Source organism: Vicugna pacos, chromosome 7 (assembly GCF_048564905.1).
Source record: "Vicugna pacos chromosome 7, VicPac4, whole genome shotgun sequence".
In the NCBI taxonomy this organism is placed as follows: Eukaryota; Metazoa; Chordata; class Mammalia; order Artiodactyla; family Camelidae; genus Vicugna; species Vicugna pacos.
This window is the reverse complement of record NC_132993.1, coordinates 25,635,381-25,648,870: the sequence shown is the minus strand read 5'-3', so window position 1 is coordinate 25,648,870 and position 13,490 is coordinate 25,635,381. Positions and strand designations below refer to the sequence as shown.

The window sequence follows — 13,490 nt, the reverse complement described above, 5'->3', positions numbered from 1 at the left end:
GCTAACTCCATCTCTGATGACTGGTCATATTAAAGACTAAAGCGAGTCGTTATAATGTGACCTTTAGATTGCACGATCTTTTTATTAAAAAAGCATTATTTATTCAAGTGGCAGCTGGGAGCCCAGAGCCCACAGCGACTTATAGCTTTTTCTAATACAGGCAATTTTCTGCCCTAAAGGCAGAACATGAATGGACCAGACATGGGAAAGACCAGTGGTGGGAGGTAGGGGGAAAGAAACAGAAAACTAGATAAAAGATAAAGACACAACTAAATGTCACTGACCAGTCTCATTCTCAGCAGGACATCAGATTTTCTGGAGGCACTGTTTTCACAATCAAGTACTGAAAGCTGATTTTTTTACCATCGGATAAAATTGGACATTAAAAAAAATTCAGGAGGTTTAAATTTCTTCACGTAAGTTGATCAGTTCATCAATCCAAACTGTTTTATGACTAAATTTTTTAAAAGTCAGAATCAGAATTTATATTTTCATTTCAAACATCAGATGGGAAACGCAAAAAAATTAGATTTAGGATTAAGTAGCTGTCGAGCAATACACTGTAGTTAATCGAGGCAGAATTTTAAAGCTTCCGTCAGGAATGTCAGATGACTGCTACCAAAATGATCAGTTCTCGGCTGGATCAAAAAAGACAGTCGGCCTTGAGACCAGTGGCCAGCAGCAGGGGTGCTCGGGGAGCAGCTCTTTTCCGGTGAAAGGAAGGTGTTGCAGTATCTTAACTCTACTATCAGTTATTCTGTCATCTGGGCATTTGCAATTTGCTGAATCTGATTTGCAGAATCTGTCAAAATCCCAAAGAAAATCTGATCTGTCCAAGCTGACCAGAATGTTATGGTTTTATTACGGACCCAAATCTGGCCTCAGCTTGAGTTTACGATGCACTTAGGATTCAACTGCCCTGGGTGCTGCTCCCGGAGCCCACTGAACAATGTCTCTGGACCTGGAGGACTCCTGTTACTTCTTAATATTAGTCAAAACTCTTCTGCTAGTGAGTGGCAGAATGCTTGCTACAACCAGATTATGGAATAAAACAAAGGAAATATCTGGGCTCACATGAGTCCCGTTCGAAAGTAATGTTCACTTACTACTGGATCCACTTTCCCATTCTTTCTGCCTTTAACATGTAAGATGTGACAAATTACCTCATTATTATTTACCAGAGTTTTCTATAAACATACGGACTTAACACTATGACATAGTTTAAATAACTTAATAATGATAAAAGCTGTAGTAAGTAACTACTATATTAATTAAGGGGGATAAATTACATTTAGGGTAACTGACCCACTCAGTCCCTTGCCCACCCTAAACTAATCATGGTGACTGGGGTTGGGACACTGATTGGCAGTATTCAAACCACGTGCTCAAATCACGTTGCCCTCCAGATGAAGGGGGAGGGGGCTGCTAAACAGACCCAAAAGCCTTCAGCTTTAAATGTGGGTATTTAAAATGTGCTAGGCATTATAATTATAATGAATATAATTGCTATAATTATACTTGTATATACTTATATAAATACATAATATAATAATAAATACTTCATATAAAATATAACACATGTATATATCAATTAGTAAGTGTATTTATGTTCTTATTATATTTTTATATTATATTGCAACATAAAATATATAACATATAATTACACTTACATAATTATATACTTATATAAATACTATCATCATAATTAATGAGCACTGTAGCTATATGATTGCTTCTCATCCTTACATCACTTCCCCAAAGAATTAGATGTTATTCCTGCTTTACAGACTTTAAAACACTGAGGATTCAAGAGGTTAAGTCCTTTCCAGTCTCGCTGCTAGTGAGTGAAGGTGGGGAAACTTGAACCTGGGCAGTCCAAGTCCCTTTTCTTTAATTTTTTTTAATGGACACACCAGGGATTGAGCCTAGGACCTTGTGCATGCTGAGCATGCGCTCTCCCACCAAGCTGTGCCAACCCTCCCCCCACCCTCCCGCCACTACCCTGCGGGGCGGCAGAGTCACAGCCCTCTTTGTCTTGCAGTGTTTCTTAATCTAGCAAATATCTGTAGTCCCTCTGGTCTTCAAATATTTGGCCTTCACCTTTTTCCTATGAAAAATTGAAGTAATTTTAGTGTCTGATCTTTTATTCAGGATACCATGGCAAGAAGAGGGAGTTCAATTTACACGAGTGAGGAAACCAAAACGCTAAGGTGTCTAGTAAATGCTGGACTCTACTGTCCTTTCAGCAAAGAGCACCAGGGGGCTGAGAGTCACGTGGGCGTGAAGAGGGCAAGACCGGAGGGGCCTCCCAACAGCAGGTCCTCGTTAGAGGTGAACAGTCACGGGTAAGAGGCGGAGTGGTTCTCACTTTTCAGATAGAATTAATTGCCCTGTACGTTCATTATGAAGCTAAGCTATCCGTATTTATACCCTAGTTCACACTGACATCAGCAATATCACTCAGATTCTGTAAGGCAAATCAGCTTCAGTCTTCTTTTTGTTAACTGGGTTCCCCAAATTCATGACTGCTGAAAATGGAGTCAGCATCCTGATAACTTGCATTTTGTGAATCAAAGAATTGAATTTTAGGGCATCGTACATAGCACAAGAAATGGATAAATACAACCAGAGCTTCCTTGTTCTCAGTCTTTGTGCATAACACTGATGAAACAGTTCGTAAGTGACGTGTAAATGGATTATACTTAATTCTTATCAAAATTTTCCTTCAATTGATGTCTTTGTTAACCAATTCTGAATTGGTCTTCCAGAGATAGGAGTTATTTTTATTAGATGCTTATATAGACATATAAATATTATTCAAGGTATATCCACAGTAAAGTGATAAATGACTTCCCCAGAAGTGCATGCAAATTAAATTAACATTGGGAGTGAAGTCTCCTTTTTCAAGAGAATCCTACACAATCTACTGCTTTACCCCTGCTGAGAGTGCTAATTTATTTTTTCTTAACTAGAAAAAAATCTCTCTTAAGACTGGGTTTTCTATTTACTAATTTCTTTCATTGATTCTAAGATACTTTAACAACAACCGTTCATCAGTGGTTACAGTATTTTCAAGCTACTTACTGTAATGTCAGACAATTTGTTTCACAGTAGAATCCCTTTGGAGTGCTACACAGTTTGCCTCCCTGTAAAAGTCATCAAAAGACAAATAGTAGTAAAGTATTTATCACAGCCTCAGAAGCCCAATGACTGGGTGAAATTCTTTAGTCAACAACAGATACAGAGAAATGAATGTTCATTTTCTAAGCCTTTTATTTAGAAAACTATTGAGGTGAACATGTTCAAAGAAAATATTTAGCATTAACAGTGGTCATTTAGAACTTTTCCCTTTATTTACAGGAGCTCAAAAACTCAGGAAAAAAAGTATCAGTACCATTCTGCTTGTCAAAGGTAATTTATATTATAGCGAGAAAGTAGACATTGAGGTTAAATGACTTACTATGTTCTCCATGCTTAAGACTCCAATTTGAAAACTGCTTCTGTCCTGAAATTAACTTGTAGCTTTAACTATCGTCAGGGTAGCCCAGCATAGCTATATTATTAGTTGTATGATCTTAGGCAAAAACTCAGTTTCTCTGAGTTTAATTCTTCACATACAAAATGGGCCTAATTTCTAACATACAGGATTATTGTGAAGATTTAATAAGATAGTGAATGCAAAATATTTAGTATACTTCGCAGCAAGCAGTAGATGTTATATGGAATATAATCCACAAAGCCAATTTGAGCCCTTTAAAAAATTGAAAATGAATTTTATATAAGTTAATGTCAAACTCTGGAATAGAGAATATACAGGTTATTTTTTCAAGTAAACTTCTTACTTCAGTATGACTACGTATAGCAAAGTACACAAATAATTAAATTTATTGAAAAATAAAATTTTAAAATATACACACACTAGCTAGCCAAATAAAGAAATAGAACATTACCGGTATTTCCAAAGCTCATTCCTTTGGTCTGTCTCCCAGTCAATACCCTTGTCTCAAAGTTAATCAGTGTCTGGTCTCTAACACCATAGATTAGTTTTGCCCATTCTTTGACTTTATATAAATGCAAAATATAGTACATATTCCTGTGTCTAGCTTCTTGCCCCTCCTCATTGTGTCTTGAGATTAATCCATGGTGTTGTGTGTTCACAGTACTCCATTTTCATTGCGCCATTATATGAATATTCCACAATTTATTTTTTCACTCTAATATAAATGAGCTATTGGAGCTATAACTGGATACTGCTGCTTTGGGATATTCCTAACACAGTGATAGTATAGGATAATTCCACACTGAAGAGTATGTGCTTTTTGGTGCATATACGTAAATGTTTCTGTTGGGTGTAATTTCTGTTGAGAGTGGAATTTCCAGGTCATAGGGTTTGCGTATGTTTATTTTCGGTAGATAATGCCAAATTTTTCCTAAGAGGCTGTATCAGTTTACACTCCCAGCAGCCATGTATGGGAATTCCACAGGCTTGCCAACACTTGGTACTGCCAGTCTTTTTTATTTTAGCCATTGTGTGAGGTGTGTAATGGTATTTAATTATTTAATTTTAATTTCAACTTCCCTGAATTGTAATAATGTTAAGTACCTTATTATAGGCTTACTAACCATTTGGAAACTCTCTTTTGTGAAGTATCTGTTCAAATTCTTAGCCCAGTTAGCTCATGATTTTCATTTTCTTTTTGATTTGTAGGGATTTTTTTTTAAATACTCTGAATATGTCTTTAGTCAGACACATGAATGCAAGAAAACTTCTTTCCTTTTAAATCTTTCCTTTTACTTTCTTAATGACTTTTTTAATAAATAAAAGTTCTTGGTTTTAATGTGGCCTAATTTATCAATCTTTCCTTTTTTAGTTATAAGCCTTTTGAGTAACAAATATAGCATTAAAAACACATAACAGACTCAGAAGATGGGCTTCAGATGTTGAAATTAAGATACACAGTATGTCATAGTAGTATTACCTACAAAACAGAAACAGGCTCACAGACATAGAAAACAAATTTACGGTTACCAGACAGGAAAAGTGGAAGGGATAAATTAGGAGCTTGAGATTTGCAGATACTACTATATATAAAATAGATAAACAACAAGTTTCTACTGTATAGCATAGGGAACTATATTCAATATCCTGTAGTAACCTATAATGAAAAAGAATATGAAAAGCAATATACGTATGCATATGTATGACTGAAACACTATGCTGTACACCAGATATTGACACAGCACTGTAAACTGAGTATATTTCAATTTAAAATAATAAATTAAAAAATAAAATAGGCTATCTTGAAACCTTTAAAAACAATACATAATATAAAATTATTAGGTAGGATATACTTAAAAATTAAAAAATAGAATTTTTTGAATGAGAAAAAACTGTTTAAAGCTTCTGAGATTATTTGAAAATGTATTTTTATTGGAAAGTAGGTGCACAGAATTGATTTAATCGTAACCCTTGACTCATAGCACACTAGAATCATTTGTTCAAGAATGGCCATTTTATTTCATTTTATCTTAAAAACATAATAAACATTTGGAAATCCACCACATAATCCAAGAACTAGGATATTAATGGTAACTTACATTTACTACTACTACTACTGATTAATAATAATAATAATAATACCACCTTAGTGGTATGTTAAATATCACTGAAAGCAAATTGAAGAACCAAAAATTACCATAATGCAACACAAAGAGACAGGAATATGGAAAATAGGAAAAGAAATTAAAGAGATATAGAAATATTATAATAAAATTGGAGATCAGGAAGATTGAAGCAACCATTTTTCAATTTAAAACTTTACATTTTTAAAACAGCTGGAGAGAAAGGACTAATAGAAAGACCAATAGCAACTACGTTAGTGTCCACTGTTGCCAGAGAAGTAAAATAATACATTTAGAGTTCACTAAAAAAACCAAACAAACTAACAACTAGAATTCTAGAGCCATCAAAACTATCTTTTAAGAACAAAAATTTTCTTATATGTATGTATGGGCCTGGTGTCGTCTTTGTGGGAAGATAAAGGAACACTGAGTACATAGCAATGGAGCTCCACTAAGACACATCCTAAAGATGGACTTTAGGAAGAAACAAGGTAAGTCCAGAAAGAAGGTGTGAACACAAAAAGAAATGAAGACTTTAAAAAACTGATTGCAGATAAACCGAAAGAAGTAGTGATATGAATTAAGATGTGCCAAGATCCTTGTCTGGATTGGGGATTAGCAGTCAATTAATTTTGGATTTTATTAAATCTAAATGGTACAATTTCAAGAACTGCCCTCAATAAAATAGAAATACGGTGTATAACTTTCAAACCAGTAGAGAAAAAATATGCAATGAGCAAAAACCAAATAAGCAAAAAAGAAAGAAAAAGAAAAAACGAAAAGTAACTTAGGCAAATAAAAAGCACAAAGTTAAATGGTAAGAACCAGTAAAAGATTTCATACTATACTAGGAGGGGAAATTTTAATATCAAACAACATAGACCGTAAGACAAAAAATTTTATTTGTGATTTCTTTTCTAAAAAGATCACTATATAAAGATGAAAAGTTCAATTAGTCAAATGGTTTATTTTAAAATTTTAACTTTTTATATACCTTGTAAAATATCTTCAAAATAAATAAGAAAAAAGTAATTAAAACACAGTAAGACATGGACAAATCACCAGCAGAGATGGAGATTTCAAGATATCTCTCTCTATTATTAAAGACCAGCAGACGGAAAATAGTTGAACAATGCAACAGGCTAGATGTATACAGAATCTGCCACCTTAAAAATAGACAATATATATTCATGTCCAGCACACAGAAACAAGTAAAAATTGACCACAAACCATAAAGAAAGCCTCAAGAAAGGTAAAATATTGGCATCATTCAGGCCACATTTTCTGACCACGATGCACTTATGTTAGAAATTAGTAACAAAAAAAAATGTTATAACCATAAAGCAAATTTAAGAGCACAATTGTACATAACATATGGGGTCAAACAGTGCATTCTGAGCGCTGAACATAGAACTAAGAAAAACAACTATGGGAAATATAATTGCAGAAAATGAAGGCTTTAAGTTTTGGCACTATAAAAATAATACAACAAGCAAAAATTTAGAAGGAAAACGGGAATAAGTATAAGTTCTATACTTTTAGCACCTCTTTTTAGTGAATAAAAATTTTTTATTACATTTTGGTAAGTCAAGATTTAACTACATAAAAATATAAAAGGAACTACTGAAGTGACTGAAAATAAAAATGTTAATTAAAATTTAGAAGACAAAAGATAAGGAAATAGTTAAGAGAAAGTGTAAATTGCTGACTTTCTTATTTCCTTCTACAAGAAATAGTATAAAGTAGCTAAAAAAAAAAAGATTAGGTATAATATATAAAGTTGAAAAGGTAAGTATAAGTTTTAAAATAGACCAAAAAAATTGTCCAAATTATAAAAAGAAAAATCTGCACATATCAAAAAAATTCATGTAGCAAAAGAAAGACTATGAGGTATTAACATGATAGAAAGAAATAAAAAACAATACATTTGCTATATTAACAAATATAAATAGTGTAAATTCATTTGCCAAAAGAAAAAGATTATATTTGGTAAATTTTAAAAATTATATATTGTATGTGAGATACATCTAAAACAATGTCATTCATTCAGAAAAAGTTCTAAAATGAGAATATATAAAGATGGTTACACAAAGCTAGCTAAAATAAAGCAGGAGTTGAAATATGATGTTTTTCCAGTGAACTATCAAAAAGAGAAATTAAGAAAACAATCCAACTTACAATAGCATCAAAAAAGAATAAAATAGGAGTAAATTTAATCAATGAAAGATGGTTGATTTGTATACTGAAAACTGTCAGATATTGATGAAAGAAATTGAAGAAGACACAAATAAATTGAAAGAAAGTCCTTGCTTCATAGACCAAAAGAATTAATATTCTACCCAAAGTGAACTACAGAATCAATGCAATCCCTATCAAAATTCCAAAAGTAATTCCAATTACTATTTTCACAGAAACAGTAAAAAACAATCCTAAAATTTGAATAGAACCACAAAATAATCTTGAGAAAGAAGCCTGGAGGCATCATACCTTTTGGTTTCAAACAATATTACAAAGCTATAGTTAATATCCAAATTATACAAAAGAACTCCTGCAACTGAAAAAAAAAAAACCCAATCAAAAAATGGGCAAACGTCCTGAATAGATTTTTTTTTCCAAAGAAGGCAAACAAATAGCCAACAGGTACGTGAAAAGGTTTTTAACAGCACTAATCACTGGGTAAATGCAAATCAAATCTACAATGAAAAAAAAAATGTATGCATACGTATAACTGAATAATTTTGCTGTACACCTGAAACTAACACTGTAAATCAACTACACTTCAACAAAAAATTTAAAAAAAACAACAACACACAATGATGATCACTTCTCACCAGTTGGAATGGCTACTGTAGGGGGAGGGGTATTGCTCAGTGGTAGAGTGCATGCTTAGCATGCATGAGGTCCTGAGTTCATTTCCCAGTACCTCCCAAAACGAAAACAGAAACAAAACTGGTGTTTTGTGCAGGATGGCTACTACCAAAAAGACAAGCGATAACAAATGCTCATGACCATGTGCAGAAAAGGGAACCCTTGTACTCTGGTGATGGGAATATATACTGTTATAGAGGTTCCTCAAGAAATTAAAATTAGAACCATCACATAATCCTGCATTCCTACTTCTGAGCATATATGCACAGGAAACGAAACCACTTTCCCAAGGAAGTCTGTTTTCGCATGTTCAGTGGCAACATTATTCGTAATAGTTAAGGAACGGAAACAACCTAAGCGTCCATTAATGAACAAATGGATCAAGAAAATGTGGCATGTATTTACAATGGAATAGATTCAACCATAAAAAAGAAGGAAATATTTTCATTTGTGACAATATGGTGTGACATGGTTTATAAGGAATATACATTTTGTTTTATCCCTGTTCCTGGCACAGAGCTCCTAAAACCCTTGGAGTTTCCTGTGATGAGAGCAATAGAAGTGTCTTTTGTGATGTTAATGAGGTGAGGTTTGGAAAGCTGGTTTCCAAGGGAGCCAACCTTACGATTGGAGAGTTAGAACTTGCAGTCCCAACCCCCTGACCTCTCGGAAAGGAAAGGATGGAGGTTGAATTCATCATCAGTGGCCAGTGGTTTAATCAATCATGTCTCTATAATGAAGCCTCCATAAAAACCCAGAAGAACAAGATTTGGAGAGCCTCCTAGTTGGTGAATTTGTAGGGATTTGGGGAGAATAATATACTTGGAGAGAGCATGGACGCTCCAAATCCTTTCCCCGTACTCTGCCCTATGCATCTCTTCCAAATGGCCTTTTGCAATAAACTGGTAATCTAGTAAGTAGAATGTTTCTCTGAGTTCTGGGAGCCACTCTAGCAAATTAATGGAACCTGAGGAGTGGGTCATTGGAACTTCCAATCTATAGACAGTCAGATGCACAGGGGACAAGCTGGACTTGCAACTGGCATCTGAAGGTTAAGGGGGCAGTCTAATAGGAGTGAGCCCTTAAGCTATGGTAAGGGTGTACCAACTTTCAGCAGTAAGATAAATGAGGATCTAACGTACAACACAGTGACAGAGTCAACTACAATTACACTGTATTGTATAATTGAAATTTGCGAAGGGAGTAGAGCTTACGTGTTTTCACCAAAAAAAAAAAAAAAAAAAAAACAGAACAAAAGGTAACCAGGTGAGATGATGGGTGTGTTAATCAACTTGGTGAGAATCCTTTCACAATGTAACATATATCAAGTTGTCATGTTGTACACTTTAAGTATCTCGCAGTTTTGTCAGTTGTACCTCAGTAACTCTGGAAAAAATGAATATAATCTGCTTTGCGTAAGTAATAACTATAGTTCACATTTACTGAGTGTTGTGTCAGGAAAGCATGTGATATAAGTAACACGTTCAATCCTGAAAACAAGCTGTGAGGCTTACTAGCCCCATTTTACAGATGAAGGAACTGAAGCATGAAGAGATTAAATAACGTACTCAAAGTCACCGAACTGGTCATCAAAGGAGACAGGGTTCCCAGCCAGTTTTCCTAGTTCTGGAGCCCGGTTGTCTTTGAAGTCCAAAAAAAGAATATTTAAAAGGTGTATTTTTATATGCTTAGAACATTTCCTGGGAAAGACAGACTAGAGATTATTAAAGTAGTCGTTCCCTTTAAGGTGAGTGCCTAGGGATGGAAGAGATGTTTACTCTTTAGTTCAGTCTATTTTTGTTGCTTATTTGGGAGAGGGATAAAGGTTGTCATTCACACAATATTGGATGCATCCAAAAGAATATATGAAACATCTATATATATTTTGAAGCATAACAATAAAATGAATCCCTGTGTTATAGTGTACACCAGAAACTACCACACTGTAAACAGACTATACTTCAACTAAAAAAATAAGAGGAATCCCTGTGAATCATCAACCCGATTGATGATTAACATGACCAATACCCTGACATTCAGGCCCCTGTTGTAACTTTCTAATCATGTGAATATAGTACTTCAATTTTTTTAATTAGAAAGTTCAACTGGAGGTATCCGGATGGTGTAGTTATACCATTTTTGTCACCAGCAAAGCCCACTAACAATTCCTGGAAAATAAAAATAGAGTCTGGGTAACAAAATAAAATCTAACCTTTTTTTTTTCCTTTGTGCTTAGTCTAGCTTCCCTGGGTCCGGGGGTAGCGCGAGCAGAGGCCTTGCTCCTAGCCCTTCAGACCCGAGCTCCTAGCGCGAACAGGGTCGCACCAGACGCGCCAGCTCTGCGGGCCGCGTGCAGAAGAGCCGCGCAGGTCAGCATGGCGGCAGCGGGCTGAGCGCAGAGCCGCTGCACCCGGCGCTGCAGTCGGGAGCCAGCACAACTACGCCTGCGCAGAACCCAGGAGCACTCCGCCCCTCCCTCCTCCCGGCTGACCAGCCTCCTGTAAAACAGCCCCGCCCACTGCAGGGGTCCGGGGGACCCGTACTCTAGAGCGCAAGCTCGCAGCTCTTCATTCTTTGATCAGAGAATAAAGCTTTCCTTTGGACCGACCTTGGTCTCCTTCTATTGGAGAGAGAGAGAGACACTGGGCAGGAGGACCCATGCTGGGGACCGTCTTGGGAGGTCTGGTAACATTTTTGTCCTCTTTATACATTTCTGATCTTTATATGTTTCTAATTTCGGGGGGAGGGTGGAAACCAAAGAATAAAGTAGGGAGGTGAATTGGAATGTTACATTTTCAAAAACGTAGTGGCTGTGAGTTGCAGTCACACCCAAGGATGCGACGGCACATTAAGCCTAGCAATGCCCTTGATTAAACCCGTGCGTACCTCACTTGAGGCAATATGAGACACTTTTGAAATATCCATTGTAAGTTTATATAATAGGGTATTTTACGACCTCTCAAAGTGAATTCCAAAACGGGGGAGGGAAGCAATTTTATGCAAGTACTTCACTTAAAAATAATAGTGTATGAAAAAACACTACCCATGGCTAGCAACTCTTTTCACTAGTAACGATAGCGTGAGAACTCATCTCTGTGGGGACCAGTAGCTTTTGTCACTCCACCCTTGTCTTTGCCAGCGTTACTTTTGGTTTAAAAAAAAAGAAAAGGAAAAAGCACCTGAAAACCTTGAAACCCAACAATCCTTCGCACATGATTCTGGGGTAAACTTGTAAAGCATCCTTTAACTCCTCTATGATAAGGTTAAGGACCTTTAATAATAATGTCAGCATATTGACGGTACTGTCAAAAGCGTTATTCTAATTCTGAATACACAGGCAGAACAAGCTGTGTCACTGGTGCTTTTAGGTGTTCTTTCAAAAACCTTTAAAAAACCTGGTACCACGTGAAATCTTTAGCACTTAATGGAAAAGCTTCAATTCTTGAGAACACTTCTTATGTGAAATAATGTTTTCCATTACCAAATTGAGCACCAACAAAATTTTTAAAATAAAATCAAGTTTCTTAGGAACCAGTTTTACATAATACACTCTTTTCAAGTGATAGTTTACTTCTTTCATTGCGAACTGTTGAAAGGACAGGTCAGGAAATTGGACGTGAAGATGCGATTTGAAACACTACACACACATGCACAAAAACTTTTATCCTTCAGCATAATCTTAGCACTGCTGGTAAAGGTATTGACTTCAGCAGAAGGATCTTTAAAGTATGATGCAACCAGAAGCCTTCTATTCTAGAAGCCATGTTTCTAGAATAATCTATACATTATTACATTCATATTTTAGAATACATTTTTAATACACAGAAGAGTCACTTGAAATAATTCATCATTCTACTAGTAAATAAAGTATATTGTTACTATTATTATTATTTGGACACAATTTATTGAGGCTCTAATATGAGCTAAGAATCCACTGGGTGCTTATGTATACTTTCTTTAATCTGCACAGTAGTCCTGCGATTCTCCAATGAGGAAATAAAAGGTCAGAGGAATTAAGTGGCCTGCCCAAGGTCCCACTGCTGGAAAATGGCAGTGCTGGCCTCTAGACCTGAGTCTCATCGCCTCCAAAGCCTCTCTTAGTGACCGATGCACGCTCCCATGTTTCTGATATGTAAACCTGACTTTTTCATCTAGGCTGAAAATCAGCCTAAATTGTAGTTTTTGTAGTAATTTGCGGAGAAAATGACAGTTTCGTCTCATCAGTTGGCATTTTTTTAAAAACAAGGCCGCTGATCAATTTATAACCAACTGGCGTTTTTAGTCCTTACCGCTGGGTTTCCCAGACGTCTTTGTTCCCTCTCTTCGTACATTACTGTTAACACACTATCCACACACTTTTATGATAAAACCAAATGCCCTTAGGGATGACGCAGAAAGCAGGATAAGAGAGTGATATGTTCAGCAACTCGAAAGGTGATAGAAAACATCGTCTTTGGTCTAGACCAGCTTCATACCTGTATCCTGTATATGACACTCCAGAGAGAGAGGCATACATCACATCCTTGCTGGGCTCCCCTCTGACAACCTCCATTGCCCTCCTCCTCGTGTGTATCCACCGCCTCAGCCCTCTCACCCCACAGCTGCACCCTGCTGCTTTGTAGCAGTGTAGTGTGGTGGCCAGGAGCCTGGACTTTCAAACCAGTCTTCCTGGTGTCTAATCCTCACTCTGCCACTGTCCACACTTAGCTCTGTGATGACGTGTGAATTATATAACCTCTCTGTGCCTGTTTTGTCATATGGAAAACAGAGATTACAATAGTATCTACGTGAAGGTGTTGTTAAAATATTAAATGCTACTGTATATAAAGCACTTAGCATAGCATCTGTTCAGATAAGGGCTTAGTAAACATTAGCAATTATTACCTTATATTCTTTCTTCTTTAACTTAGCCTCTATCCTTTCCATAACTCCTCCCTGCTTTTTTTAGCCCTCTCTTTGCCCCAACAACAACCCGCTCACATCCCTAACCAAAGCGCTGC

The 13,490-nt window shown here is 36.1% G+C and overlaps 1 protein-coding gene across 1 annotated transcript in view; it reads right to left on the bottom strand.

The window, feature by feature from the left end:
• AASS (aminoadipate-semialdehyde synthase) overlaps positions 1-10,892 on the bottom strand; it is an 86,690-nt gene extending 75,798 nt beyond the window's left edge. Inside the window, exons 1-2 of the mRNA XM_072964592.1 lie at positions 10,703-10,892; positions 3,085-3,146 (exon numbers count right to left, since the gene is read on the bottom strand). The gene's annotated coding sequence lies outside the window, so the exon portion shown is untranslated. The remainder of the gene's footprint in view (positions 1-3,084; positions 3,147-10,702) is intronic.
• Positions 10,893-13,490: the final 2,598 nt, after the last annotated feature.